A 16,063-nucleotide genomic window follows, 5' to 3' on the forward strand; every position below is an offset into this window, starting at 1 on the left:
TTTACATACTCACTGATGCCAAAGCTGCATTAAAGGTGAAATCTGTTTTTTTTTTTTTTAATTATGTCCATTACATGAGGGTATGTTAAAACATTTTCCTCCTACATACAACAAAGTTTCTAAGTTCACAGAATTTTTTAGAGTGTAAGGCTGGTGGATGGCTCGGGAGGTAAAATGCTTGCTGGGCAAGCATAAGAATCCCAGCCCAGCCCCCATAAAAGTGCCCTCGCCTTGGGGGGAGGGGCAGATCCTGAGAATTTAGGGCCAGCCAGCCTAACTTAAGAGCTCCAGGTCCAGGGAGGGATCCTATCTGAAATGAATGAGGAGAAGATCAGTAGAGGAAGACAACGACATTGACCTCTGGCCTGCACACAGGCTGTGCACCCACACGCTCATGCACAAACATACACACGCAACTTTAAAAGAAATTAAAGCACATACTTGAGAGCTACGAGAGGTCCACAGCCCTGCAGTCCCAGCACTGGGGAGGCAGAGGGGAGAGGAGTGAGAAACAGAGCCAACCAGGATCCCATGGAGAACGGGGCTCAAAAACAAAGCAACAACAAAAGGGTCAGTTGGAACTTGACACCCCAAACATACTGTGTGCTGCGCCGTCAGTGCTTGGAAAGCTTTTGACTGCAGAACATTTCTAGTTTTGAATTTTGGATTAGGGATGCTCAGTGGGTAAAATCTCTGTTGTCATTCCCATCTGAGTACCTGAAATCTGAAGCACTCTGGTCCCAAGCATTTTGGATTAGGGGTACCCAACCTGTGCCAAACCTAGAGTTCATAGAGTCTAAACTAATGAAATTCTAGATTGTTGTTTTGTCTAGCATTCTTTGGAAGTGTGCAGCATTGAAAACTTACCGTAATGAATGCTGCTGAACCAAATGAAGCGATTTAATAAAAACATTACGAGTCTAGGGTGCATCGTGTTCCCGACACCAACACATTTAATGTGTAAACTGGTTAGGTCCAACTGGGAAGCTTCTCCTGGGACAGTTACTGGTGCTTGGCACAGGGGAATGCAGCTGGGGTTTTCATTAACCTTGGATATGTTTATTGTGCCCGGGCTGAGCAAGAAGGCATGTGTCTTCCTCTCTACCCTCTTAAAACTGACAGTAAAATGTCCTTGAAGCTGGGTGATGTCTTGCAGGGAAGCAGGCTCACCGATAATCATATCAAACTTATGGGGATAACTTTGAACATGGTGAAAGTGGACTAAAAAGTACAATGAGTCTGCACAGATCCTTCACGTTTGGACAGTTAACTCACGGCAAATTGTTTTGAATGTATAACACTGACTTGCCACCTCCGTATCGGTCTAAACAAATTCCATATGTTCTGTTCTGCTGCCTTCAGTAGCATGCCAGTCACAGAAAGGTAAGAACTTCTGTCTTAACCATAGTGCCATCGACCACCTGTAAGGAACAAACCATCCACTTGACTAATACCAGTCTTCTGGGGGGGCTCAGGGACTCCCCAAGTGTGTTTCTTTGAATCAGGATCCATTTACTCATTGATTTTATTTTCAAATATTTATTTCAAATATTATTCTAAGTGTTCAGCTACATCTGTTAAACCTTTTTATTTCCCTTCTACGTCTCTCCTTTTATCTCTCCATTGACTTCTGACCTATATTACAATATACCATTTTTTTACATCAAACTTTAAATCTATTAAACTGTATTAGAATCGAGGTGGTTTTTTTTCTTTTCTTTTTTTCTTTTTCAGTTCTACACTTTGGTTAGAATTCTTGAGTCAAGTACCTGGTCTTCTCTTCCTGTGCACAGCTGCTTGAGGCCTAAGTTGCATACCATGGTAACTTGGTCCCCTGTGGCTAGGCCTGTTACTGTGGTACTGCTTCCTGCTGAGCAGAACCTGATAGTACTCAGGCTCCCTCATGCGGTGCCACTGCCTATAGGGAGGATGACGCACCTTCACACAGAAAGCTTCATTTTGCTTCTAGGAGGTGGGGGATACTTATGATCTTGGGTCACCTTGTTATAGAAAAGGCATGAGATTTTGAGAACAGATTCAGTGCAGAGTCTAGTTTGTGTTTACCAAAGTTGTTTGTTGTTGTTGTTTTGTTTTGTTGGGTTTTTTTGAGACAGGGTTTCTCTGCGTAGTCCTGACTGTCTGGCTCTATAGACCAGCTCTATAGACCAGCCTGGCCTCAAACTCAGAGATCTGCCCCCTCTGCCTCCTGAGTACTGGGATTAAAAGCATGTGCCACCAGCACCTGGCTTCCAAGTTGTAGCTCTAGTAGAAAAGATGCAGTACCAGGCATGCATACTCTGCATATGCCCACCCTAGCATGCCCGGAACTCACTGCCTGCTGGTCCTCTCAGCTGGCAGCTACTGCTTCTCCATGTATCTTCCTGCAGAAGTTTACTTCTCAGACTCCTTGTAGCATTCCGACACTTCCAAGCTGCTGACTTTTGTTTTGCCCATTTTTTTTTTCTCATTTGTAGCGACAGAGGTGGTGGAGAGAGGTGGTAGGTACTACCTATCTGCTCTGTTTTTACCGGAAACCCTTGAGGTTTGAACCCCGGTTCCTGGCTCCTGTTTAGGAGTGTGTGCTGCTCACTGACTTCCCCTCCGCGTGAGGAGACTCCAGGGCTCTCTCATCACCAGCCTGTTCTCATGGATCCAGTGCAAACATTGAACTGGAGCAAAGCCCACTCTGTCACCCGCCAAGGCAGGGAATGTGCCCTCCCGTAGAAATCCAGCATTGCCAAACTGACTTCTGGCCTGTGGTTTTTCTCAGAGGATTCCGCCCGTCTCAACTCAAGGCTGAGTGTGTGCCATGTGTGAATGTGTACAAGTGCCCAGCCACACTGAGACACTCCAAACAACCGGGGAAATAGGCGTTTTCTTCCATTTTTAAAAAATACTTGTCTTGGCAAAGATGAAGAACGAAGCATTTTAGTTCTTCTTAAAAATGTTAAGATTTATAAGAGAGCGGTTAGCAGCTGGAGAGATGGCCCTGCCGTTAAGAGTACTTTCTGCTCTCACAGAGGACCTGGGTTCAATTTCCAGCACCCACATGGCCACTCACAACCGTCTATAACTCCAGTCCCAGGGACCCAATGGCCTCTATATATGCAGGCAAACACTCATACACATAAAATTAGAAAGAAATAAATCTTTAAAAAGAGGCATTAGAAAATCTCTTTTTAATATTTAGCCCAAGTTCTTAAGATATCTTTTTATTATTTGTTTTATTGTGGGAGGGGGACATGTGCTGTATGTGACATGTGATGCCAGAGGACGATACCTTACCTTTGGGGGAGGTTCTCTCACAAAATGTAAGGCTTGCTGTTTTGACTTCTGGGGTTGCAGCCATACAGCCTGTCCCTGTCCCCCAACACTGGGATTGCAGGCATACAACCTGTCTCTGTCCCCCAACGCTGGGGTTGCAGGTATACAACCTGTCCCTGTCCCCCAACAGTGGGGTTGCAGGCATGCAACCTGTTTTTTCTGTGGGTGCTGAGGATTCCAATTCAGGTCCTTTAACTTGTACTTCAAGCACCCTTGAACCTTCTCCATCCTATTACCATATGGCACAACAAAGACTTCAATGCATTTTTTACACAGGTGAAATACTTGAGATGTTTGTATATTTTATGAGTCAGTTCTATAATGTATGACCAATTCATATTTTTTGTTTTCAGTTGTATAACTGGCCTACAACTGTTGAGACAACAGAATAAAAAAAGGTGCTTTATTTTAGTTTTCCATCTATAATTGTCATGTGCTACATATTTCTTAGCACTGTTGAAAGTCTACATATTTAATAAAATCATGGGAAAACTGAAGTCCTTTTGTTCTTATCTTGATAGCTCTGGGAAAAGACAATGATGCTTCAAAGCCCCTATGGTTGCAGGGTGGAAGTTGTGTTAGGTGGCGTTTGAATGTAAATGTGGCATCATTTTAAAGCTTTTTGTAGTTCCCATTTCTAAGCCATATTAGCTATATTTGATCTTCTAGATGAAGAAAGATTTGACTATGATTAAGTATGTGCAGTACCACCCTGGGGTAAATTTTATTCCTAGATTAATAAAATATGTGGATCATGATTCAAGAGGAAATACTTTAGCCCTTAAATGTAGTTACAGAGCTACAGTCTGCTTTAAATCCTGTGCAGCTAAAATCTGTTTTGTTTTAAAAATTAAAAGTTCATGCAACATTGAGAGATACCGAATCCATGTTTTCTAAGGCCATCAGAAGCATACCCAATCACACAGAGGAACGTTCTAGAACTAATACCTCCAGCCTTTCAGCACGATGTCAGACGTTCGGATGAGCAAGTGCACTCAGCTGTGGTCCCATGTTCCTCACAGCGCCTCCTTGCTTTGAATGTGGTTCCTTGCTACAGTGTGGAAAGTTAGACAGAGGCCACACGTGTGGTGATCGATAAACATGACTCCTTTTCCTTTACCCTTTCACAATCACAGCCCGGGATTGTACTAGGACTGAGGAAATGCTGGCAAGGGAAGTTTCAAGGCTCAGCTTGCGTTCCAGGTCTTTAGATTCTAAAAGGAAGATTCAAACGTACGCACAACATGGGGACCAGGGTTTCTGCTGGCCTGCAAGGTTTCCAGTCCCTGTAGAATACACCCTGTCTAATTTCCCTCGAGTATCATTGTAGCCTATGAACGTGAGCTGTCACTCACTTGACTTGGTAGCATTAAGAGGCAAAAGTGATTGTGTAATCATCCTTAAACTTATGACTTCCTACTGGCTTAGGAGGAACATGCTTGTAGCCATGTTGTAAACCAATCACTTGGGCTGCCACCTATTTCCTAGAAGCTGAAAATAATGATCGTTCCCATAAGGAGTCGGGTGTATCAGTCACAGTTGAAAAGAGGCAGAGAACTTCTTTCCTATGTAGGCTGCCTACAGAGAACTTTCTGGAACCAGCCTGTGTCAGTGCTGAGAAGGAAAAAATCAGATTCATATCCACATTGTCCACAATGGATGGACATATTGAAAGGACACAGCCACCCCTACGAACCGTCCGATCTACAGTGTGGTGGGATCAACTGAAACAAGAAAGGATTGTGCTGGCTTCAGTGAGACATGTCCCCACAGGCTCACATATTTGAACACTTGGCCCCCGGTTGGTGGCTGAGGAGATTTCAGATCCTTTGGGAAATGAAGCCATGCTGAAGGACGGTAGTGACTGGGGGCAGGCACCAACTTCTTTTTTAGTTCACTTTCACTTTTGCGATAAATACCATGACCAAAAGCAACTTGGATAGAAAAGGCTTTATTTGGCTTACTCTTCCTTATCATCGTCCACCACTGAAGGAAGCAGGGGCAGGAAATGCCCAGGGTGGCACAGTCTACAGTGAGCTGGGACCCCACATGTCAATCATGGGGTGGTGGTGGTGGTGGTGTGTGAGTATGACCAAAATACTTTAAGTACATGATGAAAATGTCATAATGAAACCTAGAATTTTGTATAATTAATACATACCAATGGAGAAAAAAGATAATAGTATTTAAAAGCTTAATATAGAGGTGAAATTAAGGAAATGTATCAGAAAGATCAAAAGTGTATACTTGTCTTAACCCTGTAGATAACTTTTGCTCAGTGAGTTCTGTTTCTATTTAGTCAGTGGTGGTGGGATCAACTGAAACAAGAAAGGATTGTGCTGGTTTCAGTCAGAAATGTCCCCATAGGCTCACATATTTGAACACTTGGTCCCCGGTTGGTGGCTGAGGAGATTTCAGATCCTTTGGGAAATGAAGCCATGCTGAAGGATGGTAGTGACTGGGGGCAGGTACCAACTTCTTTTTTAGTTTGCTTTTTGGTTTTTGAGATAGTCTTGCTATGTAACTTAGGCTAGCCTTGAACTCTGTGTGGCCTAGGCTGGCCTTGAACTTGAAGTCGCCTGCTCTGCCTTTCCAGTGCTTGGATACAGCATCCCCATGCCTGGCTGTTGTGAGATCTTAGCATGCATTTTCTGAGCCACGAAGGAGGTTTATCACTCCTTTGTTCAGCTTTGAATTTCTTTCAGCATGATCCGACACCTTTTGGAGAACAGGCTTCACAAAAAATGTTCCATTTATTCATACTCTCTCGTGTTGTTGATACTCCTGTAAATTATATGTAACTTAAAAATTGTAAATGGTTATTAGTTGTGTAGAAGAACATTTTTTTAAACAAGCTGATAACTTTAAAATTTACCTGATTTTATATTAAACTCCAAAATATAGGGAATATATGTCATCTGCATCTAAAAAGAGTAAGACAACATAATAAAACGCTTAATAAAATGTAACCATTAAAATAATAATAGGTATGGTAACCTATGCTTTTAATCCCAGGACTACAGAGGCCCAGGCAGTTGGATCTCTGTGAGTTCAGGGCCAGCCAGGGCTACACAGTAAGACCCCATCTTAAAAACAAAAGAAACCTTAATGAAAAATTGTTGTATAATAGACACACAAAAAAGTTTAGAATGATTTATGGAGGATATGGGTTTGTAAAATTTTTTCATACAAGTATATATTGTACAAGTATATATTTTATGCAAATATTTGTATTCCCTCTCACATCCTCCAAGCCATTTCTTACCCTTACTCTTCTATTAGTCCTCTTTGCCCCCTAGAAAGGTTCACTTTTCTTTCTATACTGTGGGAGTTTGAATGTAATTGGCCCCCATAATCTCATCTCATAGGGAGTGACACTATTAGGAGGTGTGGGTTTGTTGGAGTGGGTGTGGCCTTGTTGGAGGAAGTGTGTCTTTGTTGGGGTGGGCTTTGAGGTTTCTTGTGTTCAGGATACTGCCCAGTGTCTCAGTCGATTTCCTGTTGCCTGTAAGATGTAGGACTCTCAGCTACTTCTCCAACACCATGTCGGCCAGCACTCTGCCATGCTCCCTGCCATGATAATAATGGACTGAACCTCTGAACTGTAAACTGCCACCTCAATTAAATGTTTTCCTTTATAAGAGTTGCTGTGGTCATGGTGTCTGTTCATAGCAATAAAAACTCTAAGACAGAAGTTGGTACCAGGGACTGGGGTATTGTTGTGATAGTCCTGAGCTTTTCTTGTTTGTTTGTTTGTTTGTTTGTTTGAAAGAATATGGGCTTTGGGAGTTTGGGTTAGGAAAGCAGTGAAATGCTTTAAGCATTGCTTAATGGGCATGCTAGCAGGAGCATGGAAGACAGTGGTGCTGAAATGTGATTTGATGAACTGTGAGAATCAAGAGTTTCAGAGGAGAATAGTGTTAGTGTGTGGCCTAGAGATGGGTCTTGTGATATTATGGTGAAGAACGTGGCTCCTTTTTGCCCTTGTCTGAAAAGTTTGCCTGAGGCTAAAGTGAAGAGTTTTGGATTAATTCCATTGGCAGAGGAAATCTAGGAATAGCCTAGTATAGACTCTGTTGTGTGGTTATTAGTGTTAATGCTGATGAAGATTTATGATGAAAAGGAGCAAGCTGAGCAAGGAAAAATATTTGAGGAGAAAAAGAGCACCCGAAAGTGGAATAGAGCTAAGTCCTGTGTTCAAGGAGATAACTGGATTAAGAAATGGAATAAAGGGAGTGGTGACCTCTGGGCAAGATCCCACTCTACTAAATTTCCAACTTGTGAAAAGGAACTAAAGAAAAACTTAGAGCTGGGTGTGGTGGCACATGCCTTTTATCACAGCCCTGGGAAGCCAGAGGCTGGCAGATCTCTGAGTTTGAGGCCAGCCTGGCCTAGAGATCCAGTTTCAGGACAGCCAAGCTTAGGCAGTAAAGGACAGAAAGCTGGTGGAAATGTCATTGAATGAGAGGGTCATGTTCCAGCCCCAGCAAGCCACAGAACCTGACAGCTTTGGCCACATGGTTCTGGCTTTAGAGTTAAAGACAGAAGAAACAGGTTGTGGAATTTGCCCCCAAGACTAAGGACAGTCACTGAGTCCAGCCTGTGTCAAGGGTGTCCCTGAATTGAAGCCTAGATAGACCATTGCATGAAGCTGTGAAGTTGAAGCCTGATTGCCTTGGAGACCTCAAGATGTTAGAGATGCCAGAATCATGGGATACTTGCCAAGGAGAGCTGCTAAGAGGGAGTGGAACCAGCCCAAGAGAAAGAGAAAGAACTGTGTTGCAGTCTACAAAATTGAATGGAGTTGGAGATCTGAAGAGCATTTTGACATCAGACATGGAGATGCAGAGTTTGGAGTTTGCCCAGCCGGTTTTCAGTCTTGCCTTGGTCCAGTATTTCCTCGCTATGACATAAGCATACACATGATTTAATGTATCTACATAAAATCTAAAAACTACACATGAGAGAAAATGCATTTCTTCTTTTGGGACTGGCTTAAGTTTTGCTTTATATGATTGTCTACATTTTACTGCAAGTGGCATAATTTCCTCCTTTATGGCTGAAAAACATCACATTGTGTGTATGTACCACATTTTCTTCATCCATTTCTGGGCTGTTAAGACAGACAGGTTGGTTCCTTACTTTTGGTATTGTGACTAATGCTGCAATAACATTGATATGCATGTATTTTTAATTATGATAAAGCTACTAATCATAACAGAAGAAAGACATTCTGTGGGTTTTCTTAAAAGCATAATGTAAAATAAAACAGCTTTATACTGATTGTAATAAGTAAGGTCATCTTTTGTGTTTTCTTCATGCTTGGGATTCTCTGACTGTAACAAGTAAGGTCTTTTGTCTTTTCTCCAACTAAAGGAAAGAAGGGAAAAACTACTTTTGAATGGTAACAAATACCAATTTCTACTAAGCTACTTTCAGTGTTTCAAGAAAATAATTGTGTAATTCTAGTTTATTGTGGACTTCTTGTTATGTTCAATGACAAAGGAAGAAAACTTGAGCAGCATTCTAAATGCTAATCAGAAAACAGAGCAATTGAAAGTGTAGTTGGGAGCTGAGCGGTGGTGGCACAAGCCCTTAATCCAAGTACGTGGGGGCAGAAGCAGGTGGATCTCTGTGAGTTTGAGGCCAGCCTTGTCTTCTACAGAGTGTGTTCCAGGACAGCCAAGGCTAACAGAGAAAACCTGTCTTGGAAAAAAAAAAGTGTAGTTGGAAGGATTTGGGGTTGTTTGATTTTGTTATTATTGTTGTTGTTGAATTTTTGGATTTACTTTGTGTGCACGAGTGTTCTGCCTGCGTGTATGTCTGTGCACCAGTACATACCTAGTACCTGCTGAGATCAGAAGGATGTATTGAATCCCCCAAAACTGAAGTTTATAATGGTTGTGACCCACTGTGTGGACGCTGGGGACCAATCCCAGGTCCTCTGCAGGAGCAACACCTGCTCTCGGCCATTGGGCCATCTCTTGAGCCCTTTCATTTTAATTTTTGTTAAATTTTCATCTGCAAAGATGATTTATTATTCAAATTGTCCTGTGTTTCACTCTCCTTGTATGAAATTATATTTACTCATTTTAATTTTTAAATAATCTCGAAGCTGGAGAGATGGCTCAGCAGTTAGGAGAACTTGCTGATCTAGTAGAGGACCTGAGTTTGGTTCCCAGCACCCATGTCAAGTAGCTCACACCTGCCTGTAACTCCAGCTCCAGGAGATCTTACATCCTATTCTGGCTTCCACAGGGACCTGAATGCATGTGGGGCTCACACACATACACAAATAAAATCTTAAAAGATAATTTTTTTATATAAAACATTCTAGTTTAGATAGCAAGAAGCCTCAGATTTGGATATTTTATATATTTTTAGGTTTAATGAAAAGTAATTTTGTGTGTCTGTATCAGTGTCTGCTTTCTTCCTCAGAAAGCTGTTTCTGATTGGAATACTCTGCTCACTTTTTACTTTTGAGGGGACTAAACTCAGGGTCTTCTGTACACTATGTATGTGCTGAGGCATGCACCCAACCCAGATCATTTTAATGAAAGAACGCTGCAAGCAATGAAAACATAGAAAAATGATTGTAGTTGTACTCTTTTGTCAAGACTTCCAGCCCCCAAATAATGACATGGAAACTCCTTATTCATTATGAAAGCTTGGCCTTTAGCTTGGGCTTGTTTCCAACTAGCTCTTATAACTTAAGGTAACCCACATTTTTTAATCTCTGTTTTTCGTAGCTCATTATCTCATCTCTGTACTGTGCATCTTCCTTCCCCTGCATCTTGCTGGAGAATCTGTCTTTCTTCTTCTCATAGTCCTCTCTCTGTCTGGAAGTCCTGCCTATTCTCTCCTGCCTAGCTATTGGCTGTTCAGTTCTTTATTATACCAATCACAGCAATACATCTTCACACTGTACAAATATCCCACAACATGTGCTCCCCTAATAACATTGATATGTGAAAAGAATAACAAAGCAGTGGTGGATATTGCTTTAACTGTAGCAATATTGGGTATAGTAATGACAACATTACATAAATTTTAGATATGTCACTAGTAACACAATGCTTCAAACAGTGTGAAATAGTTAAAACTTGGTCCTAAGATGCATCAATAAACTAGATTACATTTTTGATACAATATCCATTGTAGTATTGTATATGAGTGTATGAACATGTGTGTGTAGGTATATGCACTTGTGTGTACATGGAAGGCAGAGAATGTTATCAGGTGTCCTGCTCTATCACTCTTCACCTTATTCCCTTGAGACAGGGTCTCTCGCTGGACCTATAACTAGGATAGCAGTCAGCAAACTCCAGCAATCCTCCTGTCTACATCTTCTCCACAGGAGTGACAAGCATCTGTAACCAAGCCCAGCTTTTTACATAGATGCCTGGGATTTGAACTCAGATCCCCATGCTTGAGCAGCAAGTATTCTTATCTCCTGAACCATCTCTCCAGCTCATGAATATTATCTCTTGACATAACTATTAATCTATAAGAAAGTTATAATTGTAATTAAGAAAATAATATCAATAACCAGTCTTGGTCAGGAAAAGCTTAGAAATGACTTGAATGGTAATATTGGCTAGTAAAAGTTGCAGCATAATATATCAACGCAGCAAAGCTCTGACTCCATGATGGCTTACCTATGCAGCAATAAAATCCAGCTGGGTATTAGTAATCAGAACCAGGAGACACAGAAGCCTTGTTCTAAAGCACTTTGTGTTCTCCTGTCTCACTAGTATTGGGATTGAGCCCTCAAGAGTAGGTTGCTCAATAAGATGATCCCCAAAGGTGACCAGGAGAGATGTCCAAACCAACATATGTGTGAATTATACCAAAGACACATAAGAAAATGTGAAAAAGCATGTCAGCATGATTCCTCCAAAGATAATAACTCTTGTATTCAAAGATACAGAAATGGGTTAAAATGCCTGCACTCATTATTCTTCTCATTGTTGTAACAAAATACCAGGCAAAAGCAACTTCAAAAGGAAGGAATAATTTTGGCTCACTGTTTGAGAGTATCATCCACTGGGAAGTCATGGTGGTAGGTATATGAGGCAGTTGATCACAACCGTGTCTGCAATCAGGAAGCAGAGAGAGATGTTGGTGCTCAGCCTGCTTTCTACTTTAGTTCAGGACCCCAGCCCATGGAATGGTACTGCCCAAGCTCAGGGTGGTCCCTCCAACCTCAATTAACTTAATCTAGAAACTCCTTTAGGGACACCTACAGAGATTTCACTGATAGATGGCTCTAGGTCCTGTGTGGTTGACAATCCTCACGATGCCTGGTAAATATTTCAAAAATTTACTAGTGAAAAAGACCAGTGATCCAGAAGAGGATACAGACAAGCAGATGGAAATGGTGAGTGATCCAGAAGAGGATGCAGACAAGCAGATGAAAATGGTCAGGGATCCAGAAGAGGATACAGACAAGCAGATGAAAATGGTCAGGGATCCAGAAGAGGACACAGACAAGCTGATGGAAATGGTCAGTGATCCAGAAGAGGACACAGACAAGCAGATGGAAATGGTGAGTGATCCAGAAGAGGATACAGACAAGCAGATGGAAATGGTGAGTGATCCAGAAGAGGATACAGACAAGCTGATGGAAATGGTGAGTGATCCAGAAGAGGATACAGACAAGCAGATGGAAATGGTGAGTGATCCAGAAGAGGATACAGACAAGCAGATGGAAATGGTCAGGGATCCAGAAGAGGATACAGACAAGCAGATGAATTCTCTGAAAGGAGAAGTCAAGGACACAGAGCAAAAAGACAGAAAACTGGGTGGGAAGATCAATGTGGGGGGAAATATCAGCAAAATGGAAGAAAAATTTTGTGAGGAAATTGAGATTTTGATAAAGAAGTGTTGGAAATGAAAGGTTCAATGAATCAAAAAAACAAACAAACAAAAGTGGAAAACATCACTAAGAGAGCCAACCAAGAGAAGGAAGAGAATCCTAGACTGAAGACAAGGTTGAAAGAGTACTACTGCATTCCAACACCAACAAAGAAAATAAATAAGCATGCATAATGAACAACTCTAGGATCTGGCTAAGATTCCTAATGACCATCGGAACCCAAAGATAGAGGAGGATTTCAGGCGATAACTAAAGGCATATGAATCTATAATAGCAGAGAATTTCATAGATGGATGTTCTACACAAGAGGCATTCTACCCACGAAGTGGTCCAGTTTGGCGGTTTCACTGTGACCTCGATTCCATTACTCAGCGTAGAGGAATGAAATTATGACATTTGAGGGAAATGTGTGGAACTGGAGAGCATAAGCTAGACTCAGAAGACAAATACATGTTTTCTCTCATGGAGTGTCTAGATTTAAGTTGTGTGTGTGTGTGTGTGTGTGTGTGTGTGTGTGTGTGTGTGTGTGTGTGTGTGTGTGTGTGAAGAGCAAGAGCAAGACCGTGAGAGGAGGGAGGAAGAGAGAGGGCAGGGGGATGAGAAGGGAGGAGGTTTTACAGTGGAGTCGGGGAGGGGAACAAGCGAGGGTACTGGCTTATGTGTGACCTGAAGGCAGGAGGGTCTGTTTGTGGGGGAAGAAGTTGAGGGAGAGGAAAGGGCAGTGGGGACAAAGTCAGAGCAACGCATAATGGTAAGTCTGTATGAGAATGTCCCGCTGAAACCCATTACTTTGTCTACTAACAGAAATTTTAGAAACAGAACCATAATGTCTGTCAGAGCAATGGAAACACATCTCCTGTGATGGTGTGATGTGTAATAAAGGACTGGCCGGTTCCTCATTTAGGAGAATCCTCCCGGTCTCCCAGCATTCTGTGTCTGCTTCAGTCCCAGTGAGGGGCAGTTTCTCTGGGCAGAGGAGGCCGGTCAGCTGAGAAGGCAGGTGGAGGGGTGGCTATGTGGTGTCTCTGTCATAATGCCGCTCAATATGTCCAAGACAGGGCGGCTTTGGGGGGTTTTAATCTCCAGAAACATTTTCTCCTATTTTCTAGGTAGTGTTGCTGTGGTGAGCAGGAACTCTGCTGGAGAGAGAGGGCTGATGTTCTCCGAGAAGAAGGCAGAGGCACATCTGCATTTTGGCTCTCAAATAGCGGCTCCACAGAACTTTCTAGAAGCTCATTAAATGATCATTTTTCTCCTCTGTGTCCACTGATTCTAGAGCAATATAGACTGTTCTGTGGTTCGATGTAAAAGGCCCTGTTTGATTGCTCCAGCAGGGGGCACTGTTTTAAAAGGTTGTGGATGCTGCAGTGTCTACCAGACAGAAGGGTTGCTTTGGGGGGACCTCAAGGTTAACAGCCTGTAAGAAATATCAACTCTGAGTCTTGTCTACAAAATACCGTAAAACTTGTATTTAGGATGAGGGATTAAAATCTTTATATCTCCCCCACCTTGTTAGACTTTTACGCAAATGTTTTAATCCTCCCCACCCAGGAAAACCTTTGTTTACTCAAAGGTCCAGGGCTCTATTCTAGGAATTTGATGGCCCGGAGCAGTGACCCTTCCCCTTCTTCTTTCGTTTCCTGTGTGCCAATACTTTTCAGACTAGGCGACTGAATAAGATTGTGCGGTCGGACCCTAGCTAATGGGGAAGAGACACAGCCACCATCTGAGGTAGAGTAAAAGCCAAATGCACCTCCCGTCTGAGTCTTCGGTCTTCCCCAGCACACACTGTTGATCAAGAGTGTAGTTTGCCCTGTCCCGATCCTTCAGTGGGAATGGTGGTCTTTTTCTTTGTGACCCTGAACTTAGGACGGCTTTCAGGAGTTGGTTCTCACCTTCCACCTTGTGGAGTCAGGGTCTCTCCTGATGGTGCTGCCATGCTGCAGAGTCCACGCTGGCGGCCAGGTGTCCCTCCTGCCCCGACTCCCTTTCCTGGAATAGGAGTGCTGGGATTAGAGATGCAGGCTACCACATCTAGCTTTTTAATGTTGGTTTCAGAGATTGAACTCAAAGTGCCAGGCTTTCACGACAAGCATTTTTACTGGATGAACCATCTCCCTGGCTCCTATCCCTGCTATCTTTCCTGTCTCTGCCTCCACAAAGACGTGAGCAGACAGCTTCACGCTGCTGACGTCATATCCTTGCGACTCCCACCAGCCACGGTCCCTGCCTTTTCCACCTTTGATACACTGAGCCCCCACACCATGAGCCCCAATAAATTCTTCTTCCCTTCAGTTGCTTTGTCGGATATTTGGTCCCAGCCTGGAAAAGAATAATCTACAGACCACACAATGGTTCCCATGCTTCACTCAGAACCAGTCTGGATGCTGTTTGGGGTGGGATTGGTGATACCTTCTGTTCGGTTGGAACCTCTAGCTCCCCCTCGTGAGATCTAGAAAGCCCCATTCCTGTCTCTCTCTCTCTCCATACCCTGCCCACTCGGAGAGCCTCTGGACAAAGGAAAGGCACCAAAAAGCCAGTTCCACATTCTTGGCGGCTACTGCAGCTTCTTCCGCTGAAGTTGCCTCCGCCCAAAGCCCTGCCTGAGAGCCCAGTTTTTGAGCACACTTGGGCACAAACCCAGCTTGTAGGGGACATGTCATCACCCCATGACTACAACTTATAAAGTGTCCCTCCTTTAGTTCTAGGATGCGGCTTCTCTGGCCTTGATCTCTGGGACTGGGGAACTGACTTGGGAGTTGCTTTGCTCAAATAAACCTGTTGTTATACTTTTTCAATTTAGCTTGCTCTAGCTTACTGCGTTGGCAGAGAAAGCTGTTATGGGGGGCAGTACTGGAACTGGGGGAATCTGACATCTCTAGAATATTAAGTCTTTCTATCTAAGAATAGCTTATTATCTATATTAACTTTGTTTATTCTTTAATACAAATAAACAATTTTCTCCAGTCAGGGCTTTAAAAAGATTTATTTATAAGTATGTTACATTTTCATCATATTCTTAAAGTCCTTGTATAAGAAACTACATTTCCAAGTGAATCATAAGTTGGATTTTTGGCTCCGGTGACCTTTGGAAATTCTTTTAACTGGAGGTTTTGCTTGACTTTGTTAACTTCATAAGAATTCTTACCGTGTTCAGCACAGACAGTTTGGTTTCTTCCTAGTCGGTGTGGACGCTGAGTTCACCCTCTAAGCCCGCGGCACTAGCGTGCCCTCAGGTAGTGCACAGAAGCCTTGGCTCAGGCCAGCCCGGTCTGGTCTTACCTACAGTCTCAGTGGGTGGCTTGCACTGTTGTGAGGGCTGCTTCCTTGGTGCCTCTTGTGAATGTACCTTTTGGGTTAAGGGTGTTGCTTTCTATTCCTAGCTGGCTGGGGATCTTGATCATGAAAAAAATGTGAACCTACAAATATGTTTGTAATGTTTTAAGTGTCAGACAGATCACATATTCCTGAGATTAAGTCCAACTGGACGTGGTACAGTATTATTTGTGTATCTGATGTCATGAAATATAAAACTTTTGTTTACATTTTGTGTGTGTGTGTGTGTGTGTGTGTGTGTGTGTGTGTGTGTGTGTGAGACCATGTGCATGCCTGCTGTGGCAGGTGTGTGGAGATCAGAGGACAACTTTTGGGAGTTTGTTCTCTCCTACCACCGTGTGGGTTTCAGACATTGAACTCAGAAGGTCAGGCTTGGGGACAAGACTTTACCTGCCGAGCCATCTCATTGACCCCAAACTCAAAACAAGACCTTCGAACACTTCACGGTTTTGTAAAAGTTTCAGATTTTAGAGCACTTTACATGTCAAATTTGATAATTATGAATACACAACTGAGAAAGTCTAT

The 16,063-nt window shown here is 42.8% G+C and overlaps 1 long non-coding RNA gene across 1 annotated transcript; it reads right to left on the bottom strand.

Moving 5' to 3' along the window:
• Positions 1–2,181: 2,181 nt before the first annotated feature.
• On the bottom strand, positions 2,182–14,760 carry LOC128104292 (uncharacterized). Its single transcript, XR_008215940.1, has 5 exons — positions 14,615–14,760; positions 14,098–14,194; positions 11,352–11,419; positions 6,200–6,248; positions 2,182–6,108 (listed from the first exon to the last, which is right to left on the bottom strand). It is a non-coding gene; the product is annotated as an uncharacterized LOC128104292 (long non-coding RNA).
• Positions 14,761–16,063: the final 1,303 nt, after the last annotated feature.

The sequence above is a fragment of the Peromyscus californicus genome, unplaced genomic scaffold (assembly GCF_007827085.1).
Source record: "Peromyscus californicus insignis strain IS unplaced genomic scaffold, ASM782708v3 Scaffold_8__1_contigs__length_139910024, whole genome shotgun sequence".
Classification (NCBI taxonomy): domain Eukaryota; kingdom Metazoa; phylum Chordata; class Mammalia; order Rodentia; family Cricetidae; genus Peromyscus; species Peromyscus californicus.